Below are 17,532 nucleotides of genomic sequence, written 5' to 3' on the forward strand. Positions count from 1 at the left end.
AGTCAGTCATGCAAATAAAGCCCTGAGCTTTGCCTGTTCCTCCTCTGACAGCTACAAGCTCTTCTCAGCAAGGAAAAAAACCCACATCTCGATGGCACGTGATGTGCACAATAGAGACTGATTCTGCTCCAAAGTGCCCTTTTCCCAGAAATATGTCCCTTGCTCTCATCTACTGAAAGAATGAAGGCACCAGGACCCTCTGCTCTGTGCATTACCTTACCCTGATGGAAGCATTGGAACTGGAGTTGCTTAGCTCCCAGCTCCCTGGCACCTCTCCAAGGTTTCTGACCATCCACTGACCCTGACCACCAGGCCACAGTATTGCTTCCACCTGCAGTTTCTTTCCAGAGCACTTTCTGGCACTCAGACCCCGGTGTACACAAGGATCTCAGCACTGTATAGCATCACATCACTCCTCCCCATCACAGAGTTAAGCACTTGGGAAACACATACAATTAAGAAAGGAGTGGTTCAAGAAGCTCTCCCTTCCAGCTTTGTTTGCATGACTAACTTTCCACAATTAATACTGGTATTTTAATCAACACTGAAACTCAGAGACTTGCAACATGTGTGTGACACATCAGCACAAAGGATTACGATAAAAACATTGCACCCAGAGACTGCAGAGGAGTGCCCACGTACTGTAGTGATTTGGCAGCTCATGGAGACCAGGACGTTGCTCAGCAATCCCCATGTCCAGTAAATACCTAATTACAAGGCAAGCAAAATACAACAAGGAAAATTCCTATTGCTTGTCTGTGCACACAGATTACTTTGGATTAAAACAGGGCTGAGTTTAAGCAGCAGCAGCTACTTCCAAGCTGTCTCGGCAGCCCCAAAGAAGCTTTTCCCCAAACACTGCAGCAGCTCCTCTGTTCCTCTGGTGAGCAGTTTGCTGTGGCTGGAAGCAATGGAAGGACCATAGTGGGACAGGTTGTCCCCCTGCAGTCCATGGAGGCCACCAGGAAGCAGAGAACCATTCATAGCCCGTGGAGGACCCTACGCCAGAAAGGGTGGATGCCTGAAGGAGGCTGTAACTCTGTGGGAAGCTCACCCTGGAGCGAGTTCCTGGCAGGACCTGGGAACCTGGGAGGAGAAAGGAGCCCACACCAGAGCAGATTTGCTCTCAGGACTTGTGATCCTGTGAGGGACTCAGACTGGAGCAGTCAGTACCTGAAGGACTGTTCTCCCGATGGGTGACCTATGTTGGGGCAGGGTGTGAGGAGCTGCCCTCATAGGAGGCCCCAGGCTGAAGCAGTTCATAATGAACTGTAGCCCATGGGAAGGGCCCATGTTGGAGAAGTTCACTCGTCTGTCTCCTGTGGAGTGAGCCCATAGTGTAGCAGTGGGAAGTGTGAGGAGGGCTCTCCCTGAGAAGCAGCAGCAGCAAAGTCCATCTGTAATGAACTGACCACAGTCCCCATCCCCTGCACTGCTGGGGGAAAGGAAGGAGAGTCCTGGAGGAGGGAGGGCTGGGGGGAGGTGTTTTAAGATAAAGTTTTATTTCTTATCTCTGTTCTGATGGTTCATTGATAAATCAAACCCTTTCCTCCCCAAATCAAGTCTGTTTTGCCTGGGACACTAATTGCTGAGTGATCTTCCTGTCCTTCTCTCGACTCACAAACCTCTTGTTATATCTCTCTCTCTCTCCCCTGTCCACTTTAGGAGGAGGAGTGATATTGCAACTTGGTGGGCACCTGGCACCCAGCCACACCACAAGAAACTCTATGAGAAGGGCATGGAAACAGTCAGGGAAAATTGCCATCACAGTGGCTCTGGGAAACCTTACCTTATCAGTGAGGGGAAAAGCCTGTGGTGCTGTGAGCCCAAAGAACTGCTGGGGCTAAAGACTGGAGGGGATTGAGCTGTGCTCTGCACTGGAGCTGCCATCTGCACAACATTAGCCTGTTCTGTGCACTGAAACCTGCTCCCATGGGGTGAGTGCCAAGCAGCAAGATGCACTGTATAGTGGAGATGTAACCTTACCTGAAAGCCCAAGAGAAACGTACAAGTTGTGCATACAGCTTCATTTCCCTGCTCATGTGACTCTGTAGGTTACAGCGCTGCTTGAAGTAGCTCTGAGTGACAGACTTGCACATCAGCCCCTGCACTGGCTGTCTGCACTCAGGCAAGACACAGCAGCCTCTCACCAACCAAACATGGTGGGACCAGGTGGGAGCCACCATGGTGAAGACAAGCTGTTACACCCATCCCCATGCTGCTGGGGCAGCTAATGGCCCAGACCTGAGCCAGTCCAAGGCACAAGGTGGATCACAAATCATCACCCCTAGACTAGGCAAGATCACGATGCTGAGGCCAACAAGCCCATGGTATGATGCTTAGTGTCTGGCCTTGCTTTCAGTCTGCCAACTGCTTTCTGGATGAACCCTCAGTCTATAAACCTGGTTGGCTCTGTAGCAACACAGTGACACTATGTCACAGCAGTGCCAGCAACATTCACACTGCCAGAAGTGGGGGCAGAAGCACATATGCCAATTCCCAAAGCCCTGCTCCAAGCACTCTTTCCCTGGAGCCAAGTGCACAACAAGCATTGGTCTCCCCAAAGAGAAGTTAAACTTTACATGTCCCAGAGGGGTTGTAATGAAGGGGTCGGGAAGTGTGAAAGGAGACCACAAAGACACATTTGCAGTGAAATGAGAGAACATCAGGATGACTTTACTCAATCTGATACCGGTAGCCAGATGTGGGTCAGAGTTAAGCGTAAAGTGTGTACACACGTGGTACTTATCCTCAAAATCTTTCCAGCACCCTGTATGTACAGTTTAAATAAATGCCAAACTAAAGATTGCATAGTGGCACTTCACATCCTGTGAGTTTTTTCAGGTCCTTCCTGAGCTCATATAATCATATAGCACCTGTAGTACTCTGTGGCAATGAGTCCCTCAGCTTAACCATCATGGAAAAAAATAACTCTCCTTTTACTGGATAGCAAGGAGTGGCTCCTTTTGCAGATAAATTAAGAAAGGACATTGAGATCAAAAGACAAAGCATACCCCATAAAGCTAGAAAAGGAAAGGGGAAACATAGCATGCAATGGACCAAACAGGAACAAAGCATCATCTCAGAGGAGCACACAGTGGAGGTTACCAGCTTATTCATGAATCAAACCTCAAATTTTCTGCCAAGTGACATAAATGGGGTAGAGAGACAGAGGAGCTACAAGCTTCTTTCTGGCATTTCCCTCCTCCCCTCTTAAATTTCCAAGTACAAAAGAAAAACCTTATGCCTTTTAAAAACACTTCCTAGCATTTCTAAATCACACCCCTCATTTGTCACTTGAATGATTGCCATTACTCTTTCTTAGACAATAAACTCTGCTAGTATCAAACATTTCCAAAGATTTAGCTTGTCAACAAATTTTCTGGTTTCTAGCCAAAAGCAGCTATTAACTATTCCATGTTTTACGGTCTCCAGCGCAGAACAATTGTACTGATCACTCCAGACTCCTGCTCCCTTCATCACTCCTCCATCAGTCAAAGCTGGGAACTCTGTTCTTGGATAGCAGAGGCACCGTTTAATCTCATCCTGTTCTTGGTAAACACAGTTGATCATAGTAAGCTTAGGCATTTCCCAGATGAAGTACAATATATGGCTGAGCAGGGAACAAGCTGTGCCTTCCAATGCTTGCTCTTGAGCTCCACAACTCAGCTCTTCCTTCAGTGCTTTTGCAAGTCTGAAGCTCTCCCTCTGCCATTACTTTAGTGCTAGTAGATCCCTTGTGAATTTATTCCAGGATTTATTTCATTTTGATAGAAAATATTTATATCAAAACATGAGAAATCTCTCATATGTCTTGTATCTAAGCATCTTTGGGCTCATCTACAAGGCAAATGTGATCATACCGTGTCATACTTCTATAAAGAATAGTTAAACATATGCAAATTTGTAGGCAATTTTCAAAACTTCTCCCTTTTTTCAGCTTCCTCTCACATCACAGAACTTCAGGCACAATTACGGGTAAGTTTGTTCATGTGCAACTTTGAGCCTTTTAAGGCTACTGAAATCCCCTGACACATTTATGAGGCTCAAGCATTACTCAGAACAATTAGTTCACTGTTTTTCCTCCCTGATCAACATTTTCAATAGGGGAAAACAGTTCACATTACAGAGATCTATAACCATGGAAATTTATGAGCCATACAAGTATTGGCAAAGGAAAAAAAAAAAAAAAGCTCTCTGAGGATATTTCATCTGTCAGTACTACAGAAGATGCAGATGGTAGGGTGCAGAGTCAGAAACCACTCACAAATAACTTGGTCCTCCTACCAGTACCACAAGGCACCCACAGACCCCAGACTCCTTTTTGCCACTCCTGGCCCTATTTTCTGGCTATCCCAATGCACAAGTCATCTCCAAGTCACATTGCTCAACATCTCCTATGTATCTTTTTAAGCATTCTAGTCTAAAAGTGTGAGTCTATTTCAATTAGATCTCTCAGAAATCAATGAAACAAAATGCTTGTGATTGAGACATCATTAGGAACAATGATGCATCAATACCAATCAATGACTGACAGATACATAAGTCACTGAAATACTTCAGGAAACAGATGATACTCTGTATCTGACACAGAAGCGAAGAAAATCCTCACTTTCTGTTGAGCAACAAAGAAATGCTCTTGATTTTCATTAAAGCGTCCTCCTGTCCCAGAGTCTACTACCTGCATCCTACATCCAGGCTTTGGCAGCATAGCTGCTCTCCATGCAGGTGGCTGCACCAACAATAGGTTCCTCTACTACATCAGAGTTTTCAAACTACATTTCACCTGCATGAAAGGTTAGTGACTGGCTTCATCACTCCAACAAAGACAGCTTGTGGAAACATATATTCAGCCTGTGCTGACAGAGCACCCGGAGGTGTAGAAATATACAGTTCATTAAAGTCAAACAAAAGGGAACAATTTTACACACACAATGACAGACCTAACTTTTAATGGGAAAAGTTCATATATAAATATGTTTACACATCACTGGACTTTTAACAAGGGCATTTCTGTATTTCTTCACTCCACCATTTTTCTCAACACAATTTACAGTGTATCTTACCATGCTGTACACAAGCTTGTGGTTGACCCCCCTCAGTGTCCTCATTCCCTCAGCTCTAAAGCAAAGAATCTCCTTCATAGCAGCACAGGGAGGACCAGCCATGCCCGTAACTTCAGATATAAATGTCTGGCTGAGCTGTAAAGCTTCAAAAGGCTGATGGTAACAAGTCTTGATTCCCTGCTCCAATCCAGAGTCAGTCTCATACCACAGGAATGAGACCAGAAAATGGACTTCTGGCTCCACAATGTGCCTGTCGAGGCTGATGTCTGTCCCACACCAGCACACAGAACACAGCACACCGACTCTAAAGGTGAATGTCACAAGGTCAAAAATCCTCCCTGCACAAAGTCTCACTCAGTTCTCTGTGAAAAGCAGATTGAGGCAAAGGATCTTCTCGCTCTCCCAAGTCACACCCATGCTGTCCTGGGAGGCAGTGCTTCATCAACACTGTGGTTCATTCTTCTCTCAAGATGAAATTGTCTCCATTTGTTTAACTGAAGTCTATAGAACAAGCACTATGTAAAGGCACACACTGCTCAAATCTGTTTTTCTTACATAACCAAACTACTTGCAAAACAAAGAACACATTAGCAAGCATACACAAAGTACTCACAAACCAGAAAACGTTGCCATTTCACTTCACCTCTCCTCTGCTCAGTCTTGGCAGTACAACTATCCCCACTGTGAGCTGCTGCTTTAGGTAGATCTGTGTGGTCTGCTGCAGTGACAAACAAGTAGTCTCTATATGGTGTAATCAGCTCTGTGATTGCATGAATAGCAGGACAGCCAGAGCATACACCGACAGCTCAGAGTCTCCAGAACTGCTTCAGGAACAGCAGCCACCTCACTGAACACCCCAAACCCTTTGGAAACTAAACTTTACACAAATCCTCCACCACATCCCCTTGGATGGAGGTTTGGAAAACATCACTGGTACACACTTCATAGACTTGTAGGAAAAAAATTCTTTCTAGTCTCAAAAATGGTTTATAATACCAACAGTCCAGCAAGTCCACTGCAGGCAACGTGTCGTTCTAAGCCAACTCATGAGGAAATGGTCCTACAGAGAGCTGGATTGCTTTCCCCAGTTACCACATGTGCACAAACTAGTCTTTTCTTGCTCAGCACATTCACTCTCTGTGTTCAGAGCCAGTTAAATAGCAAAAGGAGTCGTATTGTGTTTTACTGCCTGCTAAACCGCAGCGCCAGCATGGGCACGTGTGTGAGGCTGCCTTTCGTGCCTACTTACACGTCAACAAAGCTATTTACCAGGCTGTGATTTCCAGAGCCCTGGCTCCAGTGATGCACTGGAAGTGTATGGAACAGGACAGAGCTGTCCAGAATCACAGACACTCTTACTGTTATTTATGTCTACTGCGTTAGTGCTAAAAGACAACAGAGACCAAAGCAAGGGAACAGGCAACACAGCCTTTCAGGGAAGGTAAAAGTCAACTGTTACAGTTAGAAAAAAGCAGGCAAATCTTGAGGCATGTATATTCTTTGGGTATGAAAATCAATATAGGAGCACACAATGGAAAATTATACCAAGCATTGTACTGCAGCTGTCACTACCCCAAAGGGTTCTACGTCAATTCCAAACACAGAGGGAATGGGACACAGCAGCAGAGCAAACACTGCACACAGCAGTGGTGGTGAGTGCCCTTATCAAATATCATTTTGATCTGTTTGGCCATGTGCTAACACTTATATGACCTTAAGAAGTTAACATTGTCCAGATTTACTCACTGGGTGCTGACAGCAACATACAGCCACACACACCAGCAGCACAACAGAGCAACCAGACCCACCACCTAGAACCAAGCCTGGTGGAAGAAGTCAACAAAATGGCAGGGTGCAGGCAAGCAGAGAGGCACTGACAGCCAGCTGGCAGTCTTGACAGGGTTGAATGAAACCCAAATGCAAGCTGAGCTTCTTCCTGTCACACACTTCCAGAGCACAGGGAGAGCAGCCCAGTTGGAAACAAGCTCCCCACACACCATGGCACACGTTAAGGGTGAAGATGCATCTTCAACCCATCCTCTCACACAGGAATCTCTGGGGAAGTGTTCCCATATAACAGCCCAACATCTTAGCCTGTGAGCTGGAGCCCACAGTCTCTCCTGCCAAAAGCAGGCAGGAGTCATGCTTGCAGCAGGAGGAAAGAGCTGCTGGGGTGACTCTTTCCTACAGCAGCCCCAAGCACACAGTGCTGGGGTGCAGTCCCTACCATGAGGGTTTAACACAATGCACATAGGGCCTGTACAGGAGTGACATGGAGCTGGAACAGACCCACAACCAAGAGAAACAAGATCAGTAAGAAAAGGAAGGCAAAGAAATGTGTAACACTATCTACATTATTTTTATCTAGACCAATGTTTTGCATGAAACTTGGTGTTACATGTCTAAGAAATCTCAGGTAGGCTTGCACATCTGCCTGCCTCAGGAGCAAGCTGCAAGTCCAGAGCAAGTCATGGTATGGCACTGGGAAACCAATTACATACACATTTGGTGGGTTCACTCTGGTCTTGTGGAGTCATGCAGCCTGAGATCTCCTGGCCATCATCAGTGGAGTTCCAGAGACTGAGTACCTCCTCAGGGTCTGTGCCAGGGAAGAGGCAGTGCTGCAGCCCAGCCATATTACAATGTGTCAGAATAAATTTGATTAGGATCCCAGACTCCAATTTTACCAGCCTAGCAGGTGTCCAGCAAAAACACTTTTCTCCTCACAGAGCTGTGATAAATGCCAAAACAGCTCCATACTACCTTTCCTTCTTGTTGTGTTCCTCTGGGAGGATTTTCAGGAGAGGACTGTCTACATGGAAAGCCTAAGAGAAGGAAGAGTGGGAAAGGTCAGTATGTGAAAAACTGGCCAGGCAGGCAGCAGTATGATGACACTGTGACCTGGGATGCTGCTGGCAGTGCTCCTGCAGCAGCTCTGACAGATTCAATCTGGCCTGCTTCCAGCAGTGAGTTTCTTTCCTCAAATCCCTGGTACCGTGGCTAAAAGCCACTGCAGGACATCTCATGTCCCCATGGAGAGAGACCTTTCTTGCCTAAACCTGGTACTGAGGAAAAGTAAAAGTAAATTAAACAAAAATTAAGGTAGCAGAAGACAGGGGAGCTACACAGATACATCCAAAGATACATCTCCTCTAGAATCTGATAAAGATACATTTTCTCCTCTAGAACCTGCATTCTAAACATCAGTGAGAATAATATTTAGGAGTCTTCCAGAGATTCCAAGTCAGGGAAAAGTCTTTCTGCATGGAAACATAGCACACGTTCATTCATAAACTGAGACTTTTCAGACACACTTTCTGTGACACCATAAAGCAGAAAGTTTACACAAATACTCTGTTTACTCTCTCCCCTACTAGTAAAATGAAAAACTCACCACATTAAATACTTTAAGAACTCCTCTTGCCAATCTCTATCACAAAGAGGCTCTATCAAAGGCTATCACATTTCACAATCCTCATTGCTAGATTTTCTCCAGATACTGGGGAACATAGTCACAGTTTACATAGATGAGTAAATTTTGCCTTTCCTGGCTGCTGCCAGCAGAGCTCCTGGTCTGGACATGCAGCTGCACAGACAGGCCATGCCTGAATCATTTATTTACACCTCAGTAACAAGTGTAAATTTTGTAAACAGGAAATTCTTTCACATTGCTTTTTGGCAGTTTCATTGATTCTTTTAAGTAATTGTCAAGAGGTTGAAATCATGCCGTCTTATTTACTCAAGTAACTGACTTAACTGAAAATAAGCAAATGCCTTTGATGAGTCTTTTGAAATCATGTGACAAAGAGAAAGCCACCAAAGAATAATCACTGAGAAGGCAGGAGCTCATAAAACAATGTAGTCCACAATGCTAGAGTCCCTTGGTCAACCTGACTGGCTGTGCAATGTAAACAAACCAAACACTGAATACCAACGTATCAAGAAAATTTCTTCTCAACTGGACAGGGAAGATTAAATGTTTATTTCCTGGACACACACTGCTCTTTGTCTGGACAGCCTCTTAAATAGAAAGTGGCATGGAATTTGAAAGCTTAGGAAAAACAGTGCTCCTGGGAATGTTTTAGGATGCAAAGTTCTGCTGTGGCAGAACACACCATCCCTCCCATCCTGCCCAAAGCCAGCACCTGGAAGGTAACGTGAATATGAGATGCTGGGTTGGCTACAAACCTCCTTATCCCAACAGTCAACTGGGTAAACAGCCTTTTGGAAGCAAAGGTTCACACTCCAGTTCTCAGAAATAGAAGTTTTACTGCTAGTCATCAAAAAGCTGCAATTGCAGCAGGCAGCTGTGTCTCCACACCAGCTGGCACTCTGTCCCCCACCATGGGACAAACACTGCTGCTGTGACATGCAGCACACTACGCACAGCTGAGCGGGACAGAGACTCAATGCTACAGAGTCCTACTGTGCAGTGTAGGAGCACTTATCCCGCTGGCCATGCTCCACTGGTGTCTCCTGGCTGCAGTACAATCACCACGCCATCCAGCTTGGCTTCCCACCCCAGTTTCACTGCAGTTCAGTGTGTTAGCTCACAAGCTCCTACTCGAATCAGTACCAACATGTACTTTGCTTTCCTTCTTGGGATCCGCCTTAGTACTTAATGCTCTGTCCGGGTCATATGCTGCCCATGAGGCATGGCAAAGGATCTGTGTGATTTAATATTCAAGAGAAACTATCAGGTTAAGGTTCTCTTTTTTTTCCTTTGTCCCACACAAAGCAGTCTGTGATCAGATCAGGCACTGAGCCATGAGGGCAAGGAACATGGCCCTGCAACGTGGTACATCATGCAGGCTTGCTCTTTCCAGAAAAATTGTGATGCTGCTCTAGGTGGAAAACTACCCAGGCATTTAACTGCTGTTTATTATGCTTGCTCTGGGCCTTTATTCCCCCACTATCTGATGATCTTTCACAGGCAGGCTGCAGCTCAACCCCAAGCGTACCTTCCCAGGCTGTGTTGCTAGGGGAAGCACATGGTCACAGGGCATCAAACAGAATTACTGCCCAAACAGCCTGGCAAGAACCCAAAGGCCAAATTCGCATTTACTGTCCTTGAGACACAGTAGCATTTAAACATTTGTTGAGACCTTTACCCTATCTCCAGGTCCTCCCTGGAGAAATGCAGAATTCAAGGCAGGTGTCAGATTAACCTGCAGAGCCTAACAGTCACACCATAAATAATAGGTAAAAAATGTAACGTTCATTTCCTTTACACTACTGTTCAGTTTCCAAACTGCATTAATAATGCAGCAACCTCTTAACGAGAGTGTCATTGCCCCCAAGATACTCAATCATTATTTAAAGAGGATTTCTTAGGTTACTTCAGCATTTATCTATATTTTATGCAATATAGATTGATTAATCTATATGTTATAGTTGAATACATATTAAATTGGCCCTCTGAAAAAAGCAGCCGTGCCACAGCCTCAAAGCAATGATAAAGAAAGAGCAAGAAATCAGTCAGTGAGACTGTAGCATTGGAGGAACTACACAAAAGAAACTTCACCGAATTGAAGCAGGAGGGGGTTTTCCGGGCTGTTGCAGCCCTGTCCATTAGCACGAGGTCAGGCTCCCAGGGCACAACCCACGCCCCATTTACCCGTGAGCCCTGCGGCCAAGCCTGAGAAAAACACGACTTGACGCACGTGGTGTTTTACAGCTTCCCTGGGGGAGCGCAAACAGCAGAAGCACCACTTAAATGTACTCCACGTGCCCCAAAAATGACAGAGACAAAAGCTAACTAAGTGTCCTTCTGCAGCACGCAGAGACAAAGAAAGTGTCAGTTTGGTTCTGCTCTGGATGTGCCTCACAGCTGCCACCGAGGTGGGGACGGGGCTCTGAGGTGCCACCTCATGACTCAGTGGCTCCCGTCTCTGCATCTTCTGTTCCTTAATGTCTTTTTTTCTTAGTAATTGGCTGAGAGGGAAAAAAAAGCAAAATCTTCCTCCAAAGCGACCTCGTTCCTGCCTGTTTACAAAAAGCAAGAGGCAGCTCCCCAGCAAGGGGAGATGGTGCAAGAAGCAACACTGCAACAGGATGAGTTCAATCATGTGTGCATGCAGCACTCTTTGTTAGCTACACAGACACCAATCGCTGCCTCGTTCAGTGCTCTTCCTGGTAACGTGGGTTATATCACACAAGCTATATCCACACACACGTCATGAAAAAGGAGAACAGGCAGAAAGGAAAATCATGAAGCTGCTACCTAGCTAGCAGAGGTCAGCTCACAGGAACAAAATTACAGAACCGAAAGATCAGAGAGCAGCAGGAGGCTACGGCTGCTTCAGCCAGGCTCTGAGAGACGCCCAGCAGCCCCCAGTCACCCTCCGGGCAGGCAGCGACGAACGGAAGTGAGCAGAGACCAGGGTGGGAGGCAGAGCAAATAAACATTAACCGATCCATCCAGGGGGCTGCCTTGGACATGAGGAAAGGACTGAATTAGACTGAGACAGATGGAAGCAAAACAACTGCCTCTACCCTGCCCTGAGAGAAAAGAAAAAGCAGTTAGTCAGATCAATGCTTTCTGGTTTTCATTTATCTGAGCTACGCTGGGGAGTGACACATGCAAACCCAAATCACCACTCTGCATCGCTCCCTTCTCTACACAGCGTTTTCAGCTGTTTCTTTTTGCTTGGTTCTCCACATCAACCTGTTGCAAAAAGCAGGATTTGAGATTTGGGGGGTTTTTTTGTTTGTTTGTTTAAATGGTTGTGCAGGAAAAAAAAAAAAAAGCCAACTATTCATTTTTCCTCTCCTCAGAGACTGCCACGTCTCTGCTGGTCAGAGTGCTGTTCCCAGTCCCGCTGCCCACTGACCCCAGGCAAGAGGATGTGAACCTGGCTCGCACCACTCACTCCCCTGTTCCAAGGTGGAAGTTGATGGGTTTCCACTTTCCAAACTCAATTCTTCTCCTCAGTCTCCATCAGAAACCTTCCAGATGAGGGGTAGATTAACTATCAACTACCACCACCAACATCCAGAATATTTATCAACATAGAACTGAACAGTTGCAATCTCATTAGATGCTGCTAACAATCATCTTCTTCCAAGCTTCCAAAGGAACTATCAATTCCTGCTGAGTCTACCCCATGTAGTGATCCAAAAATCATTTCTGATTGAAACTCAAGATAAAAATAAGGAAAAAAGGTGAAAACAGTAAACAGCTTTCACCCTGAAGCCATCCTAGTCACAACCAGCCAGCCCCAACTGGCCACCTGCAGTTTGCTCCTGGTGAAATGGAAGCAGGGGAAGGATTTCTTTACTTCTGCAACTGCCAGGCTTAACACCAAGAACAACCTTGGGCATTACCTACTGGTCCTGTCACCTAGAAATAACCTGCCACACATCATTTCATCCAAAGAACCCCATTTTGTGTAATGTAATACCAACACAGTCTGTCAGTATGCTGTGAGGGAGCTTTACTAGCAGTGATACTTTCATACTCAAGGTGTGTAAAAGTGTATATAAAGACTGGATTTGCCAAAACTACACCACTGCCCAAAAAGCCACAGTCATATGAGAGGGCAGAAGTCTGCATTACCTGACCTTATCTGCCTACTTTCATATTACTTGTATGCAAATAATTCTGTACAAGCAAGTACAGGAAGCTGGTGACGGTGATCGGTGACAGAAGCTCTGGGTAGCAGAGAGGGTAGCTGTAGCCAGAAGTAGGTGCACAGGACATGGACAGACAGAAAGGCAACACCACTCGCCGTTGGTCATGTCACACGTGGGTGTCATGACGCACAAAGGGCTGTAGGATAAGCTCCAGCCTCAGCTCTGCCTCTGCAAAGGGCCACTCACAAGAAATGTGTTTTCTTGCCTTTTACACCTCCATGTAGCATATGAAAACATACCCATTGCCAGAGAACAGTCACATCTTTCCTGCATTTTCTTCGGCACACAGGATTTTTTTATGCAAACACAAAAACTCTTCATCTATGCACACTTCTTTTTAAAACAATACCCTTACTACATGTGAGTTCAGCTTCTTTAGATTTAACGAGGTGCTAAGCTGCGTTTGTGAAAGTGCAAGCTCTCTGCAGCTATGTTCACAGGTCTTCCTAACTTCTGTCATTAATAATCAACAGAAGAAAATCAAATACGTTTGTCAAACATAATGCAATAATCAGAATGTGCAGGTTAAGAACAGCACTCAAAAAAACCCTTCTCAACCACACAAAAAATGATGATCTGGAGGATCACGGCAAAGCGGCCCTAAAATTTTCTCAGGCTCTCCAAGAAAACCAATCTGGCACCACAGAAGCCTTTGCAAACATTTCTCAGAAGTAGCTCCGGAGTTCCAGCAAAAACAGTGTCAGACAAGAAATTCGAATCCCCTCCCTAAAAGCCAAATTCAGAGGCAATGATCCAAAAAATTAAGCTCAGAAGCTTCTCTACGTGGGTATGACACACGTACACATCCAATATGCAAAGTGAACATGAAATGTGTTGTTTGCCGCAATAAGAGTGAATCGTTCATGCCACAGTTACAGACTGACTGTAAGCAGCACTGTAGGAAGTTCTGAAGTATCCCTCTAAGCAACCGGTGCTGTTAGACTTTTTTTTTCTAGGGGGAGAAGGCTGTGATTTAGCATGCTTTGTCTTTCTCATGATTTATAAAATAAGCAATTTTGGGTGTAACAATGACATATCCTCAGTCCCTAATCGCAGGGGGAAAAAATCCACAAATAAGTGTTACCAAAAAACCCACAAACAACCCAAGCAAACCGGCCGTAACATCTCAAGTGAAACAAATCCACTGAAATCAAGGAGGAGGCGAGAGCAGAGCAGGATGCACCTCCCAGCTGCACAGCCGACCCGGCTTCCCTCCCCTGCGAGGCGTTTCAGCCCCGAGCGGGGCTCTGCTCGAGCCAGCCCCGCCGCAGTCCCGGCGCTGAGCTCCTTCCTCGGGAAAAGCCTCCCACCAGCCCGAGAGCAGCCCGACGCGCCCCGGCTCGGTGTCCCGCACGGCCGACCGCGCTCACCTGTACGGGCAGGACGGGCAGCGCTGGGCTGGGCTGTACCGCGGGCTGTGCCGTGCTGTGCCGAGCGGCCGCGGAGGGCCGGGCGGGCTGGCGGCGGCACTGGCGCTGCCGCGGCGCGCCCCGCGCTATAAGGCGGGTGGGCTGGGCCGGCAGCCGCGGCCGCCCCGCTCCGCCCCGGCTGCCGCCTTCCCGGGCCGCCCCGTCACCCTGCCCGGGCCGCCCGGCGCGGGGAGCAGCCAAGAGTTGGCGTTTCCAAACGCATGTTATGGACTTGCGAGCTTCGCTTTTGTTTCATGTTTAGTTTTGTTCCCCCCTCCCCGTGCAACTCCCCAGTTTTTTCTCCAGGAATAGCCACGGAGACCAGCATGCTCTGCCCCATGCCCGTTTGTCATTAAATAAAATGACAATAGGAAGGTGGAAATAGTGTTAAAGAAGAGATGATAGGGCCAGAGAGCTGAAATTACAGAAGAATAATCCCAGCACATTTTTCTGAGTTTTGCAATGATGAGAAAGCCCATCAGTGTGCTCTGTAGTAACATCCTTTGCATGTGTTTGGCATCTCCCGAGTGAACCAAAGCTGCCGCAACAGGGCCTGAAGTAGAAGCTGCAGCAGGACAACTGCTGAGACAGGATAGGGCAATGATGAGGAGAAACCATCAGTAAATTGACATGGACTTTACTACAAACATAAGAATCACTGAAAGGCTTGAGGGCAGAGACAGCCTTCATCCAGTAACCAGTCACAAGAGTTTTAGCAATGCTTTTCTATTTGTGCACAATTTTCCTAGGTAATAATAAACCACAGTATTTTGAAATATGATTTTAAAATAATAGCTTAAGCACTGAATTCCTTCTGGTTCTTTTGCACTTACCGGTATCAGACAAAGCACATTCCCATCTCCCTACAAAGGTAAGGTATATAGTCTTTTAGCCAACCATAATCATATATGTGCAACCTCCAGAAAACTGACAGAAAGGGATCTTAGCAGGTTGAGGTTTTTTTACAGAAGGACAGATAAACAGAAGTCCTACAGCATACAATGTTCAACCGGAGACAGAATATCTGCAAGAGGTCACGCAGTATGAGTAACCAGCTTCCTGTGTCAACCACATGGACGTCTTCCAAACTATCTTCTCTGTCCCCTTCTCTTCCACACGAGATCTTATCCCTTCATAAGACATGTAGTAATAGGACTGATGGCTTCTTTTAAGTTGTTAATTTTATTCCTAGAAATCCTTCCTCTTTTGCTTTGTGTGGCAAAACTGACCATTTATTTTGGAGGTGGAGGAGGATGAAAGGAAAGCACTAGGTAAGTAAGCACTGTTCAGCGCAATCTCCACAGTCACAGGGTCTGAGATTACAGCTGTGCTTTCCTCAAAAGTTCATCACTTGTGAGTCATCCTTCTTCCTTTCTCCTCTCTCCCTCCTCTTCCCAAACAGAAATGAATGGCCTGTGGGAGAGACATGACAACACACATCTGCAGCCATGAGGCTGGTTTCCGATACTACATTGTGAGCCCGGGAGACCCTCCACATGCATGCTCCCAACCTACCTCAGTTAGGAAATGTCATTTTGCCTGCTGCTTTTTCCACCAGCTGCTGGAGATAAGAGAAATTCCAGGTTCCCCCTAAACTCCAAGCGGTCTCCCTTCCCTTTCTTCTTTCCCTCAGTACAATTATCAATGACCAGTTAATCATCTTCAGCACTGCTGCCTACCTTGCTGCCTCTGGCCCTGTTGTGAGGTGGCAGGAGCATGTAGGGCTGGGAATCCCCAAGGCTGCTACTGGTGGGGTGGACCAGTAAGGGACATCTCAGAGATAGGACGAGGATGGGAGATAGTCCAGAGTTGTGGTGCTCTCCTGCCTTTCTTTGCTGCTCACTGGTCCCCTGCTTACTCAGGCACAGCTCCAGGATGTGCAGGGACCGAGCACTCCCCTCAGCAGTCCTGACGGGGGAAAAAAACAAAAGGATTTCTTGATAGTATGGCATCATTATACCACTTTTCATTCATTTAAAGTATTCAAAGTGCAATTACCTACACAACTTGAGTCAAGGAAATGAGTGTGTAGGGGGGAAATGTATCAGCTAATGTGATTCATTAGTAAAGGTGGTGATATACATCCCTGCATGGCAGCAGGGATGAGGTGGCTTCAACAGCTCTTAAATAATTAGACGGGTGCTGGTGCTTGACACGGGATTAATACTCTCCACCTCTATTAGAAAGGCATGAATTAGTCTAGGACAGCTCCAGATATCACTAAGGTAATACTGGTTTCTAATTCCAGCTTCTGGACTGTTTTTTGGAACTATTTAATCTAAAGTATATGGTTGGCACAAGCACAAAGAGTGTAGGTTGGACATGAATGAACTGTGCCTGGAAACTAGAAGCAGGCTCTTAATATCTAGAGCAATGAGATTGTAGCAGAGAATAATAGGAGGAAAAATACCCTTAGCTCCTTGGATATGTGATGTATTAAGTATGCTTCAGTCCAGAGTGCTCCACTGCACTTCGTGTTCTCACATCCAATCGCAATGCCAACTGGAAATTGAGCAATGCAACACCAATGTGCCAGACTGCCTTTCACTTAAAGCTGTTTACTACACAATGAGGTACAGTCATTCTATTTTATAAGATCTTTTTTTTTTTTTCATATCAGGTATCTGACAAGTTATCGTGTGCTCTCATTATCCTAATCATCTGTGATTTTGAATCATCCTTCAGATGAGTTCTGTTCAGTTTGCAAAGCGTAGGAATTGAGGACAATCTTTGCTGTTCTCAGATAAATCACAGTGCTAAGACCAGGGGGGAAAAATGGTGGTAAAGAAAGAAATCTCCTTCTGTGGTTAGGATTGAGAATTCAGTTCTGCTAATTCAGTTAATGCTAATTACAAACAGCCTTGCAAATACTTTACAGAGATGTGGAATAATGAAAAGAAAGCTCTAAATTGACATATAGTTATCAATAACACAGTTTGGCAAGAGCAGCACTAACACAACCTTCTCAACAAGAACTTAATCAAACACCTTTCCTGTTTTCCCTCAGGGGGAAGATATAGCCCCAAACTTAGTTATTGAATCCAGAGCATTCTTAATAACAGTGTGAGAAATGAGTTCCAGAGCCTCACAGCCAAAATTGGGACACTATGTCATGGACAAGGAGTAATTCAGCTCCAGATTGTAATCACCTCCCATTTCATTCTCTTGTAAGGTGTACCAAAGCCCTGCTGAGCAGATACTGCTTAACACTTAATTTGGCCAGCTGACCATTTCACTTGGGTGGTGAAATAGAGCTGGAATGAACTGGCCTTTGTCAGTCTTATGTTCTTATGTTCATTCTTCCTTTTCTTATACTAAACCAGTTCCAAGTTCTTCCTCCTGTGATTTGCACATAGGTGAAATTCAGTTGTCTTTATAAGCAAGCAAGGGACTACATACTAGTACAGGAGTCATGAACAGCC

The 17,532-nt window shown here is 45.8% G+C and overlaps 1 protein-coding gene across 1 annotated transcript in view; it reads right to left on the minus strand.

Annotated features, from left to right (window-relative positions):
- CARHSP1 (calcium regulated heat stable protein 1) overlaps positions 1-14,159 on the minus strand; it is a 36,664-nt gene extending 22,505 nt beyond the window's left edge. Inside the window, exon 1 of the mRNA XM_061992953.1 lies at positions 14,072-14,159. The gene's annotated coding sequence lies outside the window, so the exon portion shown is untranslated. The remainder of the gene's footprint in view (positions 1-14,071) is intronic.
- Positions 14,160-17,532: the final 3,373 nt, after the last annotated feature.

The sequence above is a fragment of the Colius striatus genome, chromosome 3, assembly GCF_028858725.1.
Source record: "Colius striatus isolate bColStr4 chromosome 3, bColStr4.1.hap1, whole genome shotgun sequence".
Lineage (NCBI taxonomy): Eukaryota > Metazoa > Chordata > Aves > Coliiformes > Coliidae > Colius > Colius striatus.